Here is a 19,027-nt window from a genome sequence, read left to right as displayed (position 1 = left end):
TTCATACATTTTATGTCTATCTACCGGACAACTAATGGCTTAATTGCTTTTAAAATAATACTAGAAGGTTAGAACTATCAAATAGCTACATATTGATACCAAAATGAATTCATTTTCATCAGTAAAACTTGAGTTTTGGTGATTTGTATGTCCCTACCCCGTAATATCGTCATATTTTACGCTGTTAGACATGGAATATTAACATTTTCATGCATTTTATGTCTATCTACCGGGCAACTAATGGCTTAATTGCTTTTAAAATAATACTAGAAAGTTAGAACTATCAAATAGCTACATATTGATACCAAAATGAATTCATTTTCATCAGTAAAACTTGAGTTTTGGTGATTTGAATGTCCCCTACACCTTAATATTGTCATATTTTACGGTACACATGAAAAATTGACATTTTTAACATTTTATGTCTTTCCAGCTAACAATTAATGGTTATTTTGCTTTAAAAGATTACAACAACCAAATAGCTATATATTAATGCCAAAATGAATGAATTATAATGAATAAATGTCGAGTTACGTTGGTTTGTACGTCCCTAACCTTTAATATTGTCAAATTTTACGCTGTTACACATTGGAAAATTAACATTTTTATCATATTTCATGTCTATCTTATGATTTTTCTGTTTAAAATAATACTGGAAAGTTAGAGCAATCAATTAGCTACATATTGATACCAAAATGAATTCATTATTATGAGTAAAGGTTGAGTTATGATGGTTTTTATTTCCCCTACCCTTAATAATGCCATATTTGACATGGTTATACATAGAAAAGTAACCTTTTCTCACATTTTATGGCTATCTACCCGACAATTAATGTTTGCTTTGCTTTAAAATAATACTAACACGTTTGAACAATCAATTAGCTACATATTAATTCCAAAATGAATTCATTATCATGAGTTGAAGTTGAGTTATGATGGCTTATATTTCCCCTACCCCTTAATATTGTTACACACGCTGCTACATGTGGAAAAGTAACTATTTTTTTACATTTTCAGTCTATTTTCCTGACAAACAGCGGTTGATCTCATGCCACACATATAAATATTCAAAATATTACATGAATGGCAACTTACCAAACAAATTTTGTTAATAGAACTTATTTAGTTCAGCCGAGTGACATATTAAGACATGTAAAACACCCCAACCCTGAACCCTATACACACCCCGCACCCACCCCACATACCCACACACACCTACCCCAAACCCACACAACACAAACCAACATGCAAGCAAACATGCACATACATAAATATTTGAACCAGAACATCAAAGTTTACCTAGATATGCTTGATATTAAAAACAAAATTAAAAAATGGAAACTTAATTAAATTTGAAAATAGAAAATGGCACAATAGTAAAATTTGAAGCCAATGTCACAAAAAACCCACCCTACGCATTGTTGTGAAAAATCTGATTTTTCACTAGTGTATGGACTGGCCACTTCAAATCATGATCAAATGAAACCTAGGTTTGCTTTCAAATAATACTAGGCAGTTAGGACAATCAATTAGCTACATATTCATACCAAAATAAATTCATTATTATGAGTAAAAGTTGAGTTCTTGGAGTTTATATTTCCCCTACCCCTTAATTTTGTCCTATTTTTGGGGAATTTATGCGATTATACGTCCATACATAAAATGACCTGTAAAAAAAAAAGTGATACCACAATTTGAGTCCACTACCTACCTAGCAGTGATCTAGAGGGTCCATACTAACTACCTATGGTGTCAAACCTTGTATGTAGTGGAGGGTGAACCAAGTCCTTATTTAGGCCCCTTGTGGGATCTTGCTCCTGGACTAAATGAAATCTATGTCATTACACTAGCAGGTAACCGAATATAATAATTAATAAATCTTTTTTACAATGTGCACTTTTTATCTGTAAATATCCATTATGTTACAAATTAATTGAACATTTCATTTAATGTAATATTTTTTTACTTTGTGCCCTTCTTATTAGTAAATCTCTATTACTTGGAATTATAATCAGCTTTATTATACAATGCGGTTTTGTCGCAAGCAAGAAGGAATAACTTGTAATATAAGATCAGTAAAGAATAAAATTGTAAGAAAAAACGAGTATGCGTTTTGTTTTTAGCTCTATTCCCGGTGATATTTTATTAAGAATAATATCAGCGATATAGAGCAATATTTCAAGCTTTATTGTTATTATTATATTGTACAGAATTGACCAAATAACGGGCCTTCTGCAAACATTATCCGTGCCTCATTGTCAGGAATATGTAAATATCGGTTTGTTTAATTTGGATATGGCGTCATTGCTTGTGTATTAATTGTACAAAGACGCAAATCATAATCTGCAATAAATTATGGCTAAGAAATATTAGCGCATTATTATAACTAATACCGTGTTAAGTAAATAAAATATACTTAAGTGAAACGATGTAGAGAACAAATTGAGGCAAATAATCACGTTCTACAATACGTAAGTAAACATTGGTTGGAGGTTGAGCATACCTTAGACATGTGCATGTGGTTATTTAGGGACACACCATTAGATATCAAGGGGGCTTGGTATTTTTTGGAGAACATTTTTTGTCACGCCATCTAAGCAAAAAGAAAATTGCTCCACCTCTGACCAAAAAATCATCAACTGTGTTTAATTAATTACATGTATTAAAATATATGGTTCCAAAATGGTTCCGCCTGGCAATTTTCATTAACAATTAACAACAACAAAAAAAAACCATCATTCGACAGAATTTACAGAGAGTGCTATAGGTTAGGTTGATCTCAGTGACAATATAACAAATATCTTACTTACTATGAGCAGAAAATATCAGGCACGGCAGATCCATCTTATTAAAACAATAGTTCAGTACATTTGCTACCCACCCCTTTTAGAAATAATTTGCCATATATCCCTACTCAATATGGATAAAAAAACCCGATCGACTTTAAATGCAGAAACGTGGATGCAAGTTCAATAATTTCTCAAAATAGTTATGGTCTTATAAAGGTAATATTTGAAGCACAAACATGATATTAACCCAATTGTGTAATATACAGAGTACTATTTGTGGTATCGAATATTTCCCTGTAAGCAGTATCGTAACAGTTCACGCACGTGTGGAACCGGGCTACGGAAAAGGAACTGCGTAACCTGATACCAAAACCTCTGTACAGTTGTAGTAACATCAACCCCAGGAGCATTAACTGTTTTCGTCAGAAACAGAGAAAGAAGACTTTGGTTTCGGCCATACTATTACTATTAGCTTTATTATGATCATTATGTATTTATTTATATTCATAGTATTTACACACAAAATAAAACTGAATTAAAATAAACTCGATAAAGCATTAAAACTTCGTTGTAGTAATAGGTTAAAGACCACTAATAGGCCTGGGCGATACATTGAAATACGACGAGGAACTATTTGTTTTCATGGCATTCTAAAAGACTGCATTAAAATCGCTGAAATTGATCAAGTTATATAGCCAAAAAAGTACTTTTTAGAGTTTGATGCTTCTAAATGGTACATTTTCTCTCATTATATGACATTTTTGTTGTAATAGTACCAAAATTCATACGCACGGCTTCGGTTTTTAGTAAATATTCGTCCTATCATATTGTAACTTTCAGCTTCGAGGGCGCACTGTCATTTTAAGGTGTTTACGGTTCAGTGCGTTAAAACAAGAAAAGTCTCAGGTCAACCTATGTTGAATTTTTGATCATTTGGCATCTAAATCATATAGTTTCACCTGATATTAGTGGCATTGAACTGTGAGAGTTCTGAATATGAAAAATTCCACCCGAAATTAGGCATTTTCCCATTGAAACCCGTGTAATACATAATTAGTGGTATTTAACCTATAATATACTATGATTCTGCTTTTCTCTTGCTCGTTGTTCTAACCTCTTGTCCTCAAACACATAAACATGGGAAAAACGTACTAAAAGCTATGTTTTTGGGACCATTCTATTTCCCTTTAACAAACTTCTGTTTCTCCCTTTCTGAGAGGCAGGTTTCCCTGTGAAATTTTATTTAAAACACAGCCATATTTTTATGTTTGGGTTCGTTGTTTCTTTACATAAACATATTATGACAATATTATGCAAATTTTTGAGCATCAAAGTAACACTCGACTACGAGTGAAACTATGTATCTTAATTGAAAGTCACATATATTAATTCGTTTGATTTTATATTAGTTAAAGAACAGAAATTAAACGAACTATTTTTATTTTCACATCTATCTTCTGACAGGAAACAGAGTAAATCATGATTGTATAATGTTGTTAGCAAACACCTATGATGCTGCCCTTGGATTTGCATTCTTATAATGTTATTGTATACTATGAATTCAGAATAAAATAAACGGGTAAATTACGTGCATGTACTTTAGTTGCTTTAATCACAATGTCACATCACAGAACTCTATTCACACACGTCCACACGACGTCTTACCTCTAACCTAGCAAAGCTGATCTCTCCACACATGTCTTGATGACATTTAAAAAGCTTTCTGTTGTGTTTAAAAGCTGTTGCCTGAACACTGCTAAAAACATCTCAAAGGCTACTAAAGCCTTATTTACATGGAGACTCTATTGCTGGAAATTTATTTCCCGCAAGGGAGAGTCCCCGTGTATATTGGTAATTTTGCCAGGCAAGGCTCCTGGACCTCTGACCTTTCATAGTTTCCTCAAAATAGAACCGGGGCTATTTTTTCAGGACAGTATACACTCTCCAGAGAGTTTTCTCTGGTATGTTGATGACATATGCACACTTTTGTTATGTATTTACCTGGTTATGGTTTTATATGTCACATAGGGGGCCCCAGATATAGTTGATTGAGGTCATAATTGCTGGACTCTATGTCCCCATGTAAATTGCATCGCCAGGGCAAGTAATCCATCAAAATAAAATTTATGGTTATTATGTAGGCAAGGGTAAAGTCCCCATGTAAATTAGGCTTTAGGTCTATTGACATAAATTGTAGATGTTGACACCAGGTCGTGTTGCTATAGGTTTAAATGATACTATCATTTACGTTGAAAACGTCATTGAATTAAATTCCAGTGCCTCTTCAAACACATACAAATATTTTCGATAAACATGGGAAATAAACGTACTAAATATCAGTTCCAAGCTACCTCTTAACACTTGATTCTATATCAGTTAAAGAACAGAAATTAAATTAAGTAAGTATCAGTTACAAGAACAGAAATTAAACTATATTTATATTCACATATAAACAGATTAAATCCAGATATTATAATGCTGTAAGCAAACACCTATGATGCCGCCCTTGGATTTGCATTCTTATAATGTCATTGCACACTATGTATTCAGAATATAATAAATGGGTAGTACTTTAGATGCTTTAATCACAATGTTACGTCAAAGAACTCTATTCACACACGTCCACACGACATCTTACCTCTAACCTAGCAACGCTGATCTCTTCACACATGCCTTGCTGACATTTGAGTCATTTAAAAGCTTTCTGTTGTGTTTAAAAGCTGTTGCCTGAACACTGCTAAAAACAACTTAAAGGCTACTTTACATGTTGACATGTTGTACATGTTGACACCAGGTCGTGTGCTATAGGTTTAAAAGACACTATCATTTATAGGTCTGTCACACTACGACGGACTGGATCAACGTACATCACCGAATACAAAAATATTTTATTCGGTGGAAAAATCACCAGTCCGGCAGAAGATTCGGTGGGATTTTGGGTCCGATTCCCGATCGTCTCTCTATGCGTTGTGGCCGCTAATAATCCTGCAGGCGTCTTATATCCGATCGTTCAACGTCCGACAAATGACCGGATTTGGGGTCCGATTCCCGTTCATTTCTCTATGCGTTGTGGCCGCTAATAATCCTGCAGGCGTCTTATATTCGATCGTTCAACGTCCGAAAAATGACCGGATTTGGGGGTCAACGTCCGACAAATGTCCGGATTTGGGGGTCCGATTCCCGTTCGTCTCTCTGTGCGTTGTGGCCGCTAATAATCCTGCAAGCGTTTTATATTCAATCGTTCAACGTCCGACAAATGACCGGCAAATCCGTGGCATGTAGCACCAACAGGGACGTCCACCCTATCAGAAAAGTGGGGGAGGAGAGGGTGTTTGAGAGGGTTTTTGACCCCTTAGAGGCAGTAACGTAGCAAGCACTTTTTCAGAGGGTGAACAAAGTGGGGAAAGACAACTTTTAAGGGGGAAAACTTTGACGAAAATGGTCAAATATTGGCTAATAAGTACAAAAGGGCTACAAATCTGATATATCATATCAGGGCAACCTGCGTCCGGGGGCAATAGAGGTGAGAAACCTTTGGACAATGAAGGCCCAATTGAAGCCATTTGTCATTTTTTGGATCAATTTTAGCACTATTATTGGGTACTATTTTAGTTTGAAACAGCCGCAAATTGGTGAAACGAAAGCCTAATTGAAGCCATTAAAAAGTTTTCACCATTATTGTATAATATAAACAATTGTTTTAAAAATAACACGTGGATGTCCATAGCAGAAGCAAAAAGGAAGACTTGTCCATTTTTCAAAATGAAGGTCCAATTGAAGCCATTTGCATGGGGACTGTAGGGCCTATTTACATTATTAGGCCTAGGCCTATTGTGTAAAAATTTAGTTTTAAAAATGGAAAATTTGGAAAATTGTTTTGGTGCATCATTTTTACACTATTATTGCCTTAAACAAAAAACAAAGAAGGCCCGAACTGAATTTGCAAAATTTAAAATGTTACACTGATCCACTGACACTTAGATATAAGACTTCAGACTCGTAATTTCAGGTAAAGCATGCATGGATTGACATATTAAAGTCAGTAATAGACCTAAGTCCGTCTTAAATACTGACTTTGGTGACAAAATGTCACGGGCCCTACATATCGACGGGCCGGCAGTAATTTTCACAGGCTTTTGGGCCAAGGAACCACATTTAAGCACTGCCTATAATAATCACAGGCCTATACTTAGGCTTACTATATACTATCCTGGGCCTACTCAATAACGTACAATTTAACCTTTTCCATGTTTTCTCTTCTTTTTTCTTTCTTGTCAATCACTAAAACTGGTAGGAATTTGATATTGCGTCCTCTACCCTTCAGAAAGTGCCCCTCTCTCAATACTACTTACATGCATAGGCCTACTAAATTACGTGCAATTTAACTTTTCTCTTCTCTTCTCTCTTCAATTTTTCTCACTTTCTTTTCTTTTTCTCTCCTTTCCCCTTTTTTCTACTTGTCAGTCACTAAAGTACTGGGGAAATATGATATTGCGTCACACACCCTTCAGAAAGTCCCCCCCCCCCCATGATCGATGCACATGTTCGCCATAGGCCTACATCCGGCACAAGCGCCTGCGAAACCTTGCAAACACGTGCGGTATATAAACGAAAGAATAACGAACAAACCGGGTATATATACAGAACAGTACGAACACACATCGGACAATTTCCGAACATGTGTATTCGGCACACTCCGTTTCAAGTTTTGTGCATGCACAAAACTTGAAACGTATTGTCGACGGACTAAACAAACATCACTTAACACGAAACGCATTTGGCGGATAATAGCAGGACATATGAAGAACATAAAACGAACATTGACGAACACTAACGGATTTGCTAAAATACCATCCGTTTCTTATACGGAAGACCGATCCGGTGTAGTGTGACACTAACACGGTCTGGGTCAACGTACATCACCGAATGCAAAAATATGCTATCCGGTGCTGAAGGCCTCACAGGAACGTATTTGCAACGAACACGGGCCGAGTGCAACGAACAAAGAACGAACATGAACGAAAGGAGAGCGAACAAACTCCGGCAATATGCAGCACCATACGAACACACATCGGATAAATACCGAACATGTGTATTCGGTACACTCCGTTTCAAGTTTTGTGCATGCACAAAACTTGCCGACGGACTTAACGAACATCACCTAACACGAAACGCATTTGGCGGATGATAGCAGGACATAAAAAGAACATAAAACGATCATTGACGAACAACAACGGATTTACTAAAATACCATCCGTTTCTTGTACGGAAGACCTATTCGGTGTAGTGTGACAGGCGCATTACGTTGAAAACGTCATTGAATTAAATTCCAATACCTCTTCTGCACATATCATGTGATGGTTAAATATAGCAATATTGTCCTAGATATCTTTGCTCTGTCTTCAAATACTTACAAATATTTTCGATAAAGATGGGAAACAAACGTTCTAAATCTCAGTTCCAAACTACCTCTTAACACTTTTCTATATCAGTTAAAGAACAGAAATTAAATGAACTATTTTTATATTCACATATATCTTCTGACAGGAAACAGATTAAATCCAGATTTTATAATGTTGTTAGCAAACACCTATGATGCTGCCCTTGGATTTGCATTCTTATAATTTTATTGCATACAGGGCGTATCAAAATGATTGGTAGCCATCAATTTTGATGTTTATTGAAAAGCCTACCTCTTCCAAATACACTTTTGGATACATTTGAAATATCCAGAATGTATAGTCTATGACTTGTTTTTGCAATTAATTTACAAATTATTTGGATCTTATGTTGAATTTTGATGTGTCAGGCTCATCCATTATCGATGAAAACTGATGGGTACCAATCATTTTGATACAGCTTGTACTATGTATTCAGAATAGAATAAATGGGAGCTAATGGGTAGAACTTATAGTTGCTTTAATCAAAATTTTACGTCACAGAACGCTATTCACACACGTCCACACGACTTCTTACCTCTAACCTAGCAACGCTGATCTCTCCACACATGCCTTACTGACATTTGAGTCATTTAAAAGCTTTCTGTTGTGTTTAAAAGCTGTTGCCTGAACACTGCTAAAAACAACTCAAAGGCTACTTAGTACTATTGACATAACTTGTAGATGTTGACACCAGGTCGTGTTGCTATAGGATTAAATGACACTATCTTTTACGTTGAAAACGTCATTGAATCAAATTCCAATGTCTCTTCAGCACATATCATGTGATGGTTAAATACAGCAATATTGTCGTAGATATCTTTGCTCTGTCTTCAAACACTTACAAATATTTTCGATAAACATGGGAAACAAACGTACTATATAAATCTCAGTTCCAAACTACCTCTTAACAATTATATGTTTGGGACTATTCAATTTCCCTTTAATAAACTTTTGCTTCTCCCTTTCTGAGGGGTTACCCTTTATTTAAAACACAGCCATCTTTGTATGTTTGGGTTATTTATGTCCTATCAACCAATATTTATATCGTATCAATTTCAGTCTTGATACATAAACTTGATCAAAATCCACGGCTGCAACTGACACTGTATACCAGAAGAGGTTTTCCCTTTCTAAGAGGATTCCTTGGAGACGACTTTTATTTTAAAACACAGCCATCCTTTTATCTCTGGGTTATTTATGTCTAATCACTTATATTTTATCAATTTTATTCTTATAGGTTTTTTTTAGCATAGACAGTCTTGGACGGGGTTCATGAAGCCTCATGACGATACAAAATTTGATCACAATCCACGGTTGCAATTGACACTGCCAATATTTAACAGTTTGAAGTTATTGTTCCTATCAAATCCGTGTCAAATGAACTATTTGTTTTGGGCAATTATACAACGCTGAACATGAAATCATATATGTATAATTTTGCATTTTTCTCAAAAAATAACTACACACTGGTAACAAAAGTTATGTGTAATATAGGGGCAAGAAATCAAATTACTTCACTGAAATTTTAGTGATTCAAGACAAGTGGGTCATTATAAATGTTAAGAAATGAGGTACATTCTAGCGGTACCTCTTTTCTTATCATAAATAACGTACCGCTTGTCTTGAGTCACTGAAATTCCAGTGTAGTAACTGGATTTCTTGCCCTATAATATATATAACTTTTGTTACCAGTGTTTTATTATTTTTTGAGAAAAATGCAAAAATAGTCACAAATTTATCAAGGGGTGAGGTACCACCTTAAATGATTTACTTTCAAGTCTGCAACTCCGTAGGTTTAATATCGTTAAAATAGAGTTGTAAACCATTTTATACAAAATACGAACGAAACATTTAACTATGTGACATTTAGGGATTAAAATACTAGGTAAATAATGCGATCAACCTGTCATTATCGTTCTTGATAATCCCCATTGGCAAGCTTTCGTGTGATATCTCGAATTGACAGGGTTGTTGATGGAATAGGATCGTACATGGGCAATTCCAAACAAACGGGGACATGACCCAAAACATGAATGACTAAGAACTTTAAAAGTACAAGTGCTACAGTAGCAAAGTTGGTATCAAATTAAAGAAGTTCATATGCTCTTTAAATTACCTTGTTTTGTAGTTACGTTGGTGCATGTTTACCATGAATTGTCTTTGAAAAAAAAAAAATTTGACCAAATTTGTTGCTTTTTTGAGTGAAAAAGACCTACAGTTTGGATCTCCTTGGCACTTCTTCATTAAGGGAACTGGAATGAGCGTTTTGAGCGTTTCGACAGCATTTTTTGTATGACATGAGAGCACATCAGACCTATCGAATTGCATTCTGAATACGAAGAATGTCTTTCTGATATCAAATAATTTTCATTTTATGAAATACACGACATAATACAAATTTTATGACAAATTATTAAAATTTGATAATTTTCACATTTTGGAGTCCTCAAAGTAAATTTTATTAATTTAATGATATAGTCTTAAAGTGTATGTAGCTGGGAGGAAAAGCCGACGATCAATTGAAAATTTTGACCTTTCATATTGAAGATATGGATTTTTTCCCAAAAATACCTAATTTTTTTGGTGTTTTGGGAAAAAAATCCATATCTTCAATACAAAAGGTCAACATTTTCAATTGATCGTCGGCTTTTCATCCCACCTACATACACTTTAGGTAGAAATCATCAGATTTATAAAGTTTACTTCGAGTACTGTTTAATATCATAAATATCAATTTTTAATGATTTGCCATAAAATGTGTATTACATTGCGAATTTCAAAAATCAAAATTATTTGATATCAGAAGGCCATTCTTCGTATTCAGAATGCAATTCGATATGTCTGATGTGCTCTAATGTTCCACAATAAATACTGTCCAAACGTTCATACCCCATTCCTTAAGGTTTTGTTTAACATTCTTTTTCTAATTGCTCATAAAGGAATATTGAAATTTACATTCTATTGTATTTATTACTTAATTCGATTCCATCCTTTTTGGCGGCAAAACTGTAGCGCTGCTAACGTAGCACGGATTACCATGTTTTTGCAAGCAAATATAAAACTAAAAAAGGCAAGTCTTTTACGGTATATCAAATTTAAGATAAAACTTAACATAGTAGTAACATAATCTATTATACTTTAGTGTTGTTGGTTTTTGTTTTTGTTTTAGGACACCTCTCAAAATAAATATGAGTGACTTTTAGCATGCCCTCTGCTCTTAGCACGAATTACCGTTTTTCACAGGTGTCCATATCTTCATTAAACAATAATATTAAGATCTAAACTTAAATGATGAGTATTTAAATACAAAAAATACAAATTCCACTTAAATGAGTTTAAAAGTTGAAGCATAAAGTTTGTAAAAGGTTGCCCAAATGTGTAGCCCAAGTTACCATGGAATTGCCCACTTATATATAATTTATAACTTTCACTTGTGAATAATGTGCACTTATTTGAGTAGGGAGCGAGTAATCATCATTGAATATTCACACTGTCATGAATACCTTCCACGATGACTTCATTATCAACGATAAACACCACAGATCGGAAGCAACACAGGAGAGGAAATAACCCGGGGCTGCCCGGACACTTCTTGGTGTTTAGTGTTTTATTTCTTGATTGATTGTGTCCTTCAGTTTGTTCATGAAAAGTCTCCTTGGCACTCTTTTCCAAAATGTCCAAATGCTAGTTAACGCTATATATGCTTTAGACTTGAAGCACTGTTATGCCAGTTTTGCATATACGAAGAATGCAACAGTGAAGGTGTTCGTAAAGGTTTTGGCTACATAATCGCCTTTAGCGCTGTTGTAAAGGTTGGATACATATTAAGTATTAAGGGCTTTCTTTTAATAATGCAATACTTCGTTCTTATTGCAATATTCGAACGGAAAATGTATTTCATCTTTAGATCTTTTGTTTTTTCACAGGTTCTTATATCCTATCTGCCAATCACCATTTAATATTTCCGAAATGTTTTTTGATATTGGGTGATGATATTTTATTAACCGTTCCAAATCGGTGCCAAAATTATATTATCGCTTACAGGTGTGAGCACAAGATATATATATAATTATTTATATAGAGAGAGTTTATTTTTCTACAAGAAACTATCAAAACATTGTTACTGTTAAAAATAGTCGCACCAGGCCATCGACTTTACAATTTTAAAATGGCTAAAAATTGGGATATCAGAACAAATCTCCCTAAGGCAAACCAAAATCTCTCAAAACATCCATAGATTTGAGACAATTCTCGAAAGATGTCACGGATAATTTTAAAGACGTGTTTTCATTCGTAAAAATGAATAGTGAATACGTTTTCTTTATGCCATAGGAAATATGACTTGGGGCAAAATAAATGTAAGATGTGGCCACTTCCTAAAATGATAGAAATAAATTAAATATAGAGGATATAATACAGAGTAACGCGGTGGTCACCGTCTGAATATGTAGACTGTCAGCCTCTATGGTTTATTATCACGGCAGAAAAACCGAAGAATACGAAGACGACGGTGATGAAAGAGGTGAACATAGATAAGAAGGGAAAAATAAAGAAAAAATTAAAGAGTTAATTTTGGAACCTAATCAGTTTAGTTGCAATTATTTCATGTTTGACATTGGGTATGCCAGACGGATTACATTCATAATACTTGAGCTCTGTAATCTGCATCCAAACGTGTACTGACTTTAATAGTGACTTAAATGAAAAATAATTCTTTCATTTTAAAGCAAAGACTATGAATTACACCCTGAAGGTGAACACCTGCGACTGGCTATAATTGCCAATTCTAATGTCAAAATAAATATCATTCTATGATAAATGGACAAATATATTATGTGTTCAATACATTTATTCTTTATTGCACTCTGGTGGTCAGTTTGGTAGAGCATGAAACCTGCAGAGTACAATATGGTATAAATTTGCGTATTTATAAGAGCGAAATCATAAAATCATAAAACCTTAAAATTAAAAACAATAGTCAGGCCCAGATTTATAATTCTACCAATGATAGAGCAGTATTTTCATATCGACAGAAATAGAAGAAACAATGGAACATGATTGGACTATATAAATCGGAGAGGGTGATGATGAGGGACAGAGAGTGGGAGGGAGAAAGAGCGTGGGAGAGAAAAAGAAGACAAACCATTATAGGAGTCGTCCCTGCCACAAGACTCAATATGTAGCTTACAATCATCAGCTACAAATAGACGGACAGATGATCACCTATATTCACGACCAACCCATGAGATTCCTAGGAAAGCTCATCTATGAAGATCTAAAAGATGCTGGCATCAGACAAATGATTAATCAGAAACTGTCAGCCATGATGAAAACTACTGATAAAAGTCAACTGAATGGAATCATGAAAATGTGGATATACAGCCATGAGATTATCCACAAGATGACATAGGAGTTCACAATATACAATCTCCCAACAACCTACATCGAGAACCTTGAGGTTAACTGCACTAAGACTTGAAGAGATGGGCAGATATTAGCAGGTGTGCCATCAATAATGCAATATACAGAAGTAAAGGAAAACATGGCCCACATGTGAAAAAATTCACCAACGCTGTGAAATGCATGCAGGTCATCAATTACCATCTGAATAAGTACTCCAGAGATTGAGAGACCCAAATACTCTACAGAGATTGTTTGGAAAACAAGAAAACCAAGAAGAGGTGGAATGAACTTAAAGAGCTCGAACAGAAAGAGCGCCACCTCATCTTAAATGAGATGAGCCGATGTCAAATTGACAGGGCAGGACTGGGGTTCAAGAAAACCCAAAAGCTTATTAAAGACATGAGCCAGAAAGAGCACAGAAAATGCCTCACTAATATGGTGAAAGAAGTGAATGAAGAAGATATGCTGGTCTACCTCTACGGATGTGCTAAACAAGGACAGTGGTTGAGATGGGACTCGGCCATGCAGACTGATACCTATATAATGGAAGAAGCTCCTATATGGACACCAGAACTCATGTCTTTCCATATCAACACCATCCATGACCAACTTCTTTCACCTGCTAATCTGAGATTGTTGGGGAAAACCAATCTTGTACTGTGCCAACTCTGCAACTACCGTAACTGTACTCTGCTTTGTTGCAGCTACTTGCATATGAATGGAAGGTACAACTGGCGCCATGACCAAACACTAAGAACAATAGCATCAGGCCTGGCACCATATATTATTTCTTTACATAAACATACTATCTTAATTGACAGCCACAGACATTAAAATTCGTTTTAATCTATCTTATTACAGGAAACAGGTTAAATCAAGATTTTATAATGTTGTTAGCAAACACCTATGACGTTGCCCTTAGCATTCTTAAAATGCTATTACATGCATGTATTCAGAATAGAATAAATGGGTGAACTACATGTAGTTGCTTTCGTCACAATGCCACGCCACAGAACTCTATTTATTCACACAAGTCCACACTACGTCTTACCTCTAACCTAGCAACGCCAATCTATCCATACATGCCTTGATGACATTTGAGTAATTTAAAAGCTTTGTGTTTCGTTTAAAACTGTTGCATGGGTACTGCTAAAAACAACTCAAATGCTTCTTAGGTCTATTGACATAACTTGTAAATGTTGATACATAGGTATCTGGTCATGTTTAAATGATACTATATCAGTTACGTTGAAAATGTCATTAAATTAAATTCCAAAACCTCTTCTGCATCATATTGTGATGTGTAAACACAGCATTATTGTCCAAGAGATTTGTTTGCATTTGGTATTACAAACAGAAAATCTGAAATAAGCCTAAAATGTGTAACAAAGTTTGGAATGCCATTTTAACAGCCAAGTTCAACAATACTTTTAAGCAAACATACATTACTGATAGACCAGCACACTAAATAGTATAGAACAATAATTTATTGGCATTTATTGTAATATTGAATGCCAAGACGAAGTTAGATGTCGTGTCAAAGGTCACGACACGACATCCAAACGCCGGAGGGCGCTGGTCTATTGTAATTACTGTGGTTCTCCCTACCCAACAACCACGTTGGGTAAGATATGAATGAAAATATGATGAAAAGAATGTACACTTTGTATTCATCATTCAATAAAACATATAAACTGATTTGTACCAAACTCAACTACCAATAATACATACGTAGGTAGAAACTAATTACCGCAGTCGTCACGCATCTCATCGGATGAATGTGATCCTTTTTAAACTGCCCTTGAGCATCTCTGGACACATTTGAATGTATTTATGCGCTTTGAATCCCAGGTCAAGGTTCTTAAGGGATCTGGAATGAGCGTTTTGAGCGTTTCGACAGTATTTTTTGTGGGACATGAGAGCACATCAGACATATAGAATTGTATTCTGAATACGAATAATGTCTTTCTGATATCAAATAATTTTCACTTTTTGATATTTTTCACATTTTTGATATATAACAGTCCTCGAAGTAAATTTATTAATAATAAGATACCTGATTTTTGTTGGTGTTTTGGGAAAAAATCCATATCTTCAATACGAAAGGTCAAATTTTTAAATTGATCATCGGCTTTTCATCCCACCTACATCGAGTACTTCGAGTACTGTTAAATATCAAAATATCAATTTTTAATGATTTGCCATAAAATGTGTATTACATTGCGAATTTCAAAAAATCAAAATTATTTGATATCAGAAGGACATTCTTCGTATTCAGAATGCAATTCGACATGACTGATGTGCTCTAATGTCCCACAATAAATACTGTCCAAACGTTCATACCCCATCCCTTAATTAATCAACTGTTGGTTAATATAATTGAATCTAATGTACTATGCATCAGTTGAAATGGTCGCCAAGTTTGAAAAAAAAAAAAAACACCGCAGGGGACAAACAAAGGCAACATATGAGAACACGTGTCTAACTTGACAATTTTTAACTGATTGCTCATAATATAATATGGTTTTGCTAGTTGCTTCATCTTGCATACGGATTATACATTCCTACGCCCCTTTCGAGGTGTTCTGCCGCACTCCAAAATCACATTTGTATATCAAGGTCGACACGCGTTCAAAAAGGACCAGGAAGTATTGAAACGGTTTTTTCATCTATCCAATATTAGGTCTCACCATTCTGATATTTGGTGGAGGTTATGTGACACATTATATAAACTATTCATCTTACTGTCATCCTTCATTTTCACATTGTGTTACCGTGTTGACAAGACAATGTAATACATCACACAAACTTAAGGAAACAAATCATAAGTTCAATGAGGTCCTATCAATGAAAGTCTTTTCGTGAGGGGTTGAATAGTCCGCTTACGTCAAAGTTGATCTTTCGGGTTTGAATTTTCATCATTTCACACTATATACGTTAGCGGGAGGGAGGGAGGGAGGGAGGGAGGGAGGGAGAGAGGGAGAGAGGGAGGGAAGGGAGGGAGGGAGGGAGGGAGAGAGGGAGGGAGGGAGGAGAGATTAGACTCCTAACGAAAAGACTTTCATTTATCCGTCAGCGTGCTTTTGGCTTGTTCCCTTAATACAGTTTCGCTCGTTGTATACTTTCGTCAATCTTCTCAATTTCCCCCGAGCATTCATGTGATCTCAACGCACTATAGAGTGTTATTATGGTAAACACAACGGTCTTGAACATTTAACAAGATATGTGTATTTACAAGATGACAGAGTTATGTATAATCTAGGTCAAATATGTAATGAATTGCCACAAAGGAGGTTGCTTCACGCACTTTAATACCACTCTCATAAATGATTTTTGAATAATCAAGTTGGATATATAAATACATTGATGCCAATATTGCACCTCCTTTGACAATTAAGGGTATACGAGGTATTGTTGGTCGAAGCAGCCAAAAAAATCGATTTTCATAATCTGAATCAATGTATTATTGAAAAATAACACTTTGGTGTTTTGCAAAAGTTCATTCTACAAATCATATACTTTGAAAAGTTATGTACGCTTTACAAAAGTGTTGTTGTTTCAGCCCTCTTTACAACATAACTCAAGAACCACAGGATCTTCAAAAGTATATAAGTGATATTTGAATTCTTCTACACACTCGCTATGAATTGAGCAATGCAATTTTTGCTAAAGCTCACTACCATTCGCAAGATGCTGTGAACTACATTTTTTGTTGCTGCTTCGACCAACAATACATCGTATATCCTTAACACGCTGGTAACTACTCAGGTCGTTCCTGACCTTGGTCCTCAAAGATCTGTCGCGTCTCAAGTAATTTCGACATTTTCCATGATGTTTAATTTCTAGCTTTGTTAAAGCAATGTAAGCAAACATTATTTTACTGGTCATTTCATTAGCTCCTTGAGAGATATCAGTTACATAACGAAGCACAGTGTGATCGAAGGTTTAGTTATCAATGTTGTCACAGTTGTTCTTATTTGAATGGTGGTATAGTTAGCCTTGGTCGTGTAGTTGTTTGTTGTCGGTCAAAGTTGGGGTTGTAAGTCTGATTCTGACTTATTGACCGGTCAAATCGAATCTTGTAATTTGAAGAACTGAAGTTAATTTCAGTGGACAACAAGTACCTGAGAACTTGATCTTTCTCTTGTTTACAGCGATTATAGCAACACGAAAATAATGGTACCATTATAGTACAGATATATTGTTCTGACCTGTTAAATAAACGATTATGTAAGTCGTGGTACGCCTAAGTAATATAAAGGGTGCTATGCATATGCCATGTCAACTATGTTCAATTACGGAAGGAAATTGTAACGGAAGGTCTGTGACGTCTCAAGGGGTTCTACGGTGTCCAAACCGGAGGGCAGGTAAACCAAGGGATGGATAGCCTTCTTGAATAGCGAGCAAACCGTCGGGTTGTCTCACAATTAATTTTAAGATGCGCGTGCACGACCAAGACAGTTCTTGTTATCGGGTTTTTGCTGCAACAGAGGGTACATGTGAAAGCAGTAACAAATAATAAAATTGCTTGAAAAGTACAAATACATTGAATATGGGATTGAATAATAATGAATGACAACCAATAAGCTCTTTATACGGTTCGGAAAATGAATGAATAAAGCATCGTAGGTGTAGTTGATTGATCGATATGGTGCCTTGTCCCAGTTGCAGCTTTATACTTTGACTTGGAAGTTAAAGGAATTTAAATGTGGTCTTTAGGCGTTTTCCGGGTTGGGGAGAGTTTGAGAAAGCCTAGGTCGATATGTAGTATATATGTATATTAGTGCTACCGATCACGCTTGGGTTTAACCCTACGAAGGGAGGTTACCAACCTTCCTAAGCTTTTCATCCGGCATAGTCGTAGATGCATCCTTTGTGCTCCTTTTAATGATAAATTGTTACCCCTGCTCCTTATCCAGGGGTAGGACTTGCCATCAAATATGACCAAGGGGTGGTGACCCCAACGGTTGTTTGATGGTCTCATTTATTAGTTTTTCAAACAAAACGTCATGTATAACCAAATTTTAGGCTTAAACAGCTACAAGTGATATCGTGCTAATGTATATACAGATGCTTTTGAGTCGTTCTCAACTTAAATTTCCCCTCTTTTACAAAAATATTCACTTTTATAGTATTTTTTAAAGCTTTTTCGGATGTAAAATGTATCTATTAATGACAAAATTGGTGGCGCTATTTAGTTACTGGAAATTACCAAGCTTTTAATACAAATAATTCCTTTTATTGTTTGATAAAACATGTTTATAAAATTTCCTTGTTGCTTGTTTCACCTATTCCAGCTGTTTTAATGGCGATATTAATCACCTAACCCTTGCAAATAAAGAAATATGATTTAGGATAAATAGCGCCATCTATAGTTTGCATTTAGTTAATAAT

This window comes from Amphiura filiformis, chromosome 9, assembly GCF_039555335.1.
Source record: "Amphiura filiformis chromosome 9, Afil_fr2py, whole genome shotgun sequence".
In the NCBI taxonomy this organism is placed as follows: domain Eukaryota; kingdom Metazoa; phylum Echinodermata; class Ophiuroidea; order Amphilepidida; family Amphiuridae; genus Amphiura; species Amphiura filiformis.
Note: the sequence above shows the minus strand (reverse complement) of the source record.